This window comes from Halichoerus grypus, chromosome 15, assembly GCF_964656455.1.
Source record: "Halichoerus grypus chromosome 15, mHalGry1.hap1.1, whole genome shotgun sequence".
Classification (NCBI taxonomy): Eukaryota; Metazoa; Chordata; class Mammalia; order Carnivora; family Phocidae; genus Halichoerus; species Halichoerus grypus.
Window position 1 is genome coordinate 50,242,329 of NC_135726.1, and position 6,990 is coordinate 50,249,318.

A 6,990-nucleotide genomic window follows, 5' to 3' on the forward strand; every position below is an offset into this window, starting at 1 on the left:
GAGGGTTGCTGGAGTTGAGGTGGATGGGGGGATGGGGTAAGTGGATGATGGACATCAAGGAGGGCACTTGATGTAATGAGCACTGGGTGTTATATGCAACTGATGAATCACTAAATTCTACCCCTGAAAGTAACAATACACTATATGTTAACTAAATTGAATTTAAATAAACAATTTTTTAAAAATGAAATATTCACAAAAAATTATGTAGCTACTCTGCCCACAAGGGGGTGGGCATAACACCCCATTTTCTCAGTTTGGGGTACACAGTGACTTCCCTTCCAAAGAGTACAATATGGAAAGGGGGAAAGAAGAGAAACTTTATAATGGGGAAACCTGACAAACCCTACCTCATCTGGATGATCAAGGTCAACATTAATAGTCATAAGTCATAGGGTGCCTGGGTGGCTCAGTTGGTTAAGTGACTGCCATCAGCTCAGGTCATGATCCTGGAGTCCCGGGATCGAGTCCCACATCGGGCTCCCTGCTCAGCGGGGGGTCTGCTTCTCCCTCTGATCCTCTTCCCTCTTGTGCTCTCTGTCTCTCATTCTCTCTCTCTCAAATAAATAAATAAAATCTTTTAAAAAAAATAGTCATAAATCATGTTGATTGTACATCCTTGCTATGATGTGATAAAGAGGCATTTTACTTCTGGATAGGCTGAAAGAAGAAAAAAAAACCCTGCCAACCAAGAATACTTTATCTGACAAGGATATCCTTCAGAAATGAAAGAGAAAGACTTTCCCAGACAAACAAAGACTGAAGGAATTCATCACCATTAGACCTGCCTTAAAAATGCTAAAAAGAGGAGGCGCCTGGGTGGCTCAGTCGTTAAGCGTCTGCCTTCGGCTCAGGTCATGATCCCAGGGTCCTGGGATCGAGCCCCGCATCGGGCTCCCTGCTCTGCGGGAAGCCTGCTTCTCCCTCTCCCTCTCCCCCTGCTTGTGTTCCCTCTCTTGCTGTCTCTCTGTCAAATAAGTAAATAAAATCTTTAAAAAAAAATGCTAAAAAGAGTTCTTCAAGCTGAAATAAAATGATGCTACCTAGTAACATATGAAAAAATATGAAAATATACAACACACTGGCAAAGGTAAATGTATAGTCAAATTCAGAATACTCCAATATCTTAGCATGGTGGTGTGTTAACCCCTTAACTATAGTATAAAGGTTAAAGGACAAGAGTATAAGAATAACTGTAGATACTATAATTTGTTAATGAATACAAAATATAAGAGGTAAATTGTGACATTAAAACATAAAAGTGGGGGGAAGGGTTGAGTATTTGAATATGATCAAAGTTAAGTTGTTATCTGTTTAATATAGACTGTTCTAAGATGTTTTATGTAAGCCTAATAGTAACCACAAAGCAAAAGTCTATAGTTGATTTGCAAAAGATAAAAAAGGAATCAGAACATACCACTACAGAAAAATCACCAATTCTTGAAAGAAGGTAGCAAAAGAGGAAGAAAGGAATAGCCCACTACAAAATAACCAGAAACAATAAAATGGCATTAGTAAGTCCTTATCCTATCAATAATTACTCTAGATGTAAATGGATTGAATTATCCAATCAGAAGGCCTAGAGAGGCCAGATGGATTTTTTTTTATTTTTTTATTTTTATTTTATTTTTTATTTTTTTGAAGATTTTATTTATTTATTTGAGAGAGAGAGAATGAGAGAGAGGGGGGAGGGCCAGAGGGAGAAACAGACTCCCTGCCGAGCAGGGAGCCCGATGCGGGACTTGATCCAGGGGCTCCAGGATCATGACCTGAGCCGAAGGCAGTCGCTTAACCAACTGAGCCACCCAGGCGCCCGGATTTTTTTTTTTTTAAATGATCAAACAACATGCTGTGTAGGAGACTCACTTCAGCTTTAAGGACACACATAGGATCAAAGTGATGGCTGGAAAAAGATATTCCATGTAAGTTGAAACCAAAAGAGCAGGGGTAGCTATACTTATATCAGACAAAATGGATTTTAAGCCAAAACGCGAACAAGAGAGAAATAAGGTCATTATATAATGAAAAAGGGGTCAATTCATCAAGAAGATATAACAGTCATAAATATCTACACACCAAACATTGGAGCACCTAACTATATTAAGCAAATAAGATCTGGAGAGAGAAATAGGTAACAGTGCAACAATGGATAGATTATGCTGACAGAATATCAACAAGGAAATGTTGGATTTGAATCATATGTTAGGCCAAATGGCCTTAGCTGATATAAATAGAACATTCCATCCAGCTGTAGCAGAATACACATTCTTCTCAGGCACACATAGAACATTCTCCAAAATAGTTCATATGATAGACCACAAAATAAGTCTTAGTAAGTTTAATAAAAGTGAAATCATATCAAGTATCTCTTCTGACCACAATAGTATGAAACTGGAAATCAGTAACAGGTGGAAAGCTGGAAGATCTACAAATATGTGGAAATTAAACTACTCTTGAACAACTAATGGGTCAAAGAAGAAATCAAAAGGGAATCAAAATATATCTTGAAACAAGTGAAAATAGAAACACAGCATACCAAAACCTATGGGATGCTACAAAAGCAGTTTAAAGAGGGAAGCTTATAGCAACAAACCTCTAGATTAAGAAAATAAAAAGATCTCACACAACCTAACTTCACACCTGAAGGAACTAGAAAAAGAAGAAGAAACTAAGCCCAAAGTAGAAAAAAGGAGGAGAAAACAAAGATTAGAGCATAAATAAGTGAAATAGAGACCAGAAAAACAATAGAAAATATCAGTGAAACTAAGAGCTGTTTTTTTAAAAAGATAAAATTGACAAATCTTTAGATTAAGAAAAAAATACTGATCTAAAGTCAAAAAGGAAAGAGGAGACATTACAACTGATACCACAGAAATTCATAGAATCATAAGTAACTAGTATGACCAATTACATGCAAACAAATTAGATATCCCAAGAAGAAAGGGATAAATTTCTAGAAACATACAACCTACCAAGACTGAATCAGAAAGAAATAGAAAATCTAAACAAACCAATAACAAATAAGGGGAAAAAAGGAAAAAAAACAACAACAACCCTCTCCCCCCAAATCCAACACAGCTCAGGACCAGATGGTTTCACTAGTAATGTCTAACAAACATTTAATGAAGAATTAACACTAATCCTTCTCAAACTCTTCCAAAAGTTGAAGAGAGAGGATCACTTCCAAACTCATTTTATAGGGAAGGCCAGCACTACCCTGATTCCAAAGCCAGATAGGGACACTACAATCACAGAAAACTACAGACAAATGTTATTGATGAATATGGATGCAAAAATTCTCAACAAAATATCAGCAAACCAACTTCAACAGCACTTTATAAAGATTATACACCATGACTAAGTGGGATTTATCCCTGGGATGCACAGATGATTCAACACATGCCAATCGATAAATGTGATACACCACATGAATAGAATGAAAAAGAAAAATCACACGATCATCTGAACAGAGGATCAAAAAACTTTAGAAAAAATACAACATCCTTTCATGATAAAAGCTCTCAACAAATCACATATAGATGGAATATACCTCAATATAATAGAGGCCATATACCTCAAACCCACAGCTACCATACTCAATGGTGAAAGGTTTAAAGCTTATCCTCTAAGATGAGGAATAAAACAATGTACCCACTCTCACCATTCCTATTCAACATAATGCTGGAACATTCAGGTAAGATAAAGAAATAAAAGACACCAGATCGGAGAAGAAGTTTGTCTTTGTTTGCAGATGATATGATCTTATATACAGAAAATCCTGAAGACCCCACCAAAAAATAGTTAGAACTAATCAGTGAATTCAGTAGGGTTGCATGTTGAAGGATCAACATATAGAAATAAATTGGGTTTCTATACACTAAAAAAGGGATATCTAAAAAAGAAAGAAAGGAATTCCATTCACAATAACATCAAAAATAAAAATACTTAGGAATAAATTTAAACAAGGAGGTAAAAATTGAAGACAGAAATAGATGGAAAGATATCTTGTATATATGAAATAGAATTAATATTGTTAAAATGTTCCTACTACCCAAAGACATCTATAGATTCATTGCAAGCCCAGTCAAAATTCCAGTGGCATGTTTCACAGAAATAGAAATAAATAATCCTAAAATTTTGTATTGAAGCACAAAAGATGCCTAATAGCCAGAGCAATTAGAAGAAAGAAGAACAAAGCTGGAGGCATCACACTTCCTAATTTTAAACTATCCTACAAAGTTATAAGTAATTAAAACAGAATGATCCTGACATAAAAGTAGATAAAATGGAACAAAATTGAGAGCCCAGAAATAACCCCCTGCATATATAGTCAACTAATATTTAACAAAGGAGTGAAGAGCTCTCAATTGGGAAAGGAAAGTCTCTTCAAAAAATGGTGTTGGGAAAACTGGATAAACACATGCAGAAAAATGAAATTGGACCTCTATTATGCACCACTCACAAAAATTAACTCACAATGGATTAAGAACAAACATAAAACCTGATACCATAAAACTCCTAGGAAATAACATAGGGAAGAAATTCCTTGACATTGGAATGGGCAATGATTTTTTGGATATGACACCAAAAGCACAGGCAACAAAAGCAAAAATCAACAAGTGGGATTACGTCAAACTAAAAAGTCTCTGCACATCAGCGAAAGGCAAATACCATATGATTTCACTCATATGTGGGATTTAAGAAACAAAACAAATGAACATGGTGGGGGGAGAACCAAACCAAGAAACAAACTCTTAACTATAGAGAACAAACTGATGTTTGCTAGAGGGGAGGTGGGCAGGAGGGATGGGTTAAATAGGTGATGGGTATTACGGAGGGCACTTGTGATGAGCACTGGGTGTTGTATGTAAGCGATGAATCACTAAATTCTATACTTGAAACTAATATTATACAGTATGTTACTTGGAATTTAAATAAAAACTTGGAAAAAAATTTAAAAGCTTCTGCACAGCAAAAGAAATAATTTTTTTTTAATGAAAAGGCAACTATGGAATGGGAGAAAATATTTGGAAACCATGTATCAGATAAGGAGTCAATACCCAAAATATATAAAGAATGCCTACAACTCAATAACAACAACAAAAACCAAATAATGCAATTTTTAAAAATGGGCAGAGGAACAAACAGACATTTTTCCAAAGAAGATATTCAAATGGCCAACAGGTACATAAAAAGGTGCTCAACATGGCTAATTATCAGGGAAATCCAAACCAAAACCATAGTGAGATATCACCTCACACCTGTTAGAATGACTACCACAAAGAAGGCAGGAGATAACAAGTGTTGGTAAAGATGTGGAAGTAAAGGAACCTTCGTACACTGTTGGTGAGAATGTAAATTGGTTCAGCCACTATGGAAAACAGTATAGAGGTTCCTAAAAAAATTTAAAAATAGAATTATCATATGATACAGCAATTCTACTATATCTGGAGATATAACCAAAGGAAATGAAAATAGGAGTTTGAAGAGATACATGTACTCCCATGTTTATTGCAGCATTATTTACAATAACCAAGATATGGAAACAATCTATGTGTCTGTCAACAAATGAATGAATGAAGAATTTGTGGTATATATACAGTGGAACATTATTCAACCATGAGAAAGAAGGAAATGCTGCTGTTTGGGACAACATGGATGGCAACCTTGAGGGCATTATGCTAAGTGAGATAGACCAGAGAAAGACAAATATTGTATAATATCTCATATGTGGAATCTAAAAAAGGCAAACTCTTAAAAGCAGAGAATAGCATGATGGTTACTACAGGGTGGGGGGGAAATTGGGGATATGCTGTTTAAGGGTACAAATAGTAAATTAATAAATTCTATAGAGCTAATGCATAGCATATTATAGTCAACAATACTATAAACTTCAAAGTTGCTAAAAGACTAGATCCTGTTTTCACCACAAAAAAAAGAAATGATTAAGGGAGGTGATAGTAGTGTTACCTGAGGCTAAGATGGTAATCATATTGGAATATGTAAATGTATCAAATTAACATGTTGTACACCTTAAATTTATACAATATATAAGTCAATTATATTTCAACTAAAAAGAGCAAAAGTTATATATGATTCCTTAATTTGAACTCCAAGAAGATTTTTTAAAGATCTTATTTATTTATTTGAGACAGAGAGAGTGAGAGAGAGTGGGGGGGGCGGGGAGAGGGAGAGGGAGAAGCAGACTCTCTGCTGATTAGGGAGCCTGACTCGGGGCTTGATCCCAGGACCCTGAGATCATGACCTGAGCAGATGCTTAACCGAAAGAGCCACCCAGGTGCCCCTCAAGAAGATTTTTTTAAAAGATACTGTATAGGGTGGACCCTATTCTATACTCTTATTTTCTCCAATTCCCTGCCAATGCAAGAAAAAATTCCTAAAGTGAAGGAAAAGCGGGGAATTTTTCTCCTTCTGTTTTATATCCTGCTGGATGGTTGCATCTCCTTTTAAAAAATATTTTTTAAAAAAATTTTAGAGTGCGTGACCAGGGGAAGGGGGAGAGGGAGAAGAGAATCTCAAGTAGACTCCACGCTGAGGTGGGGGCCTGATCCCAAGACCCTGAGACCATGACCTGAGTCGTAACCAAGTCAGACGCTCAACCGACTGAGCCACCCTGTCGTTCCTGGTTGCATCTCTTTTTTAATGGGTTCTTGGTCACAGGTGAATCCAGGCCCATGTAATAAAGAAGGCTTGTTCAGTGCAGCTCAGCGTGTCCCTTTTATGATCTCTATTTTTACCTAACACAAAGCAGCCTTTCTAATTATTTCCCTTTTGTTTTTCCAATTTCCAACTATGTCACGTATGAAAGGGAGCAGTGAGGAAAAAAGGCAAGCCTAGTTCTACAGCACCCCAGGGCTTATTTAGACTCCACCTGCTAATTCAAAAGAGAAATTTCAGGTAGGCGGGAAGCTCAGGCCTGCAGAGCATTCTGGGATGTGTAGTCCAGACGCTTTCTGGGATTGGGGCACT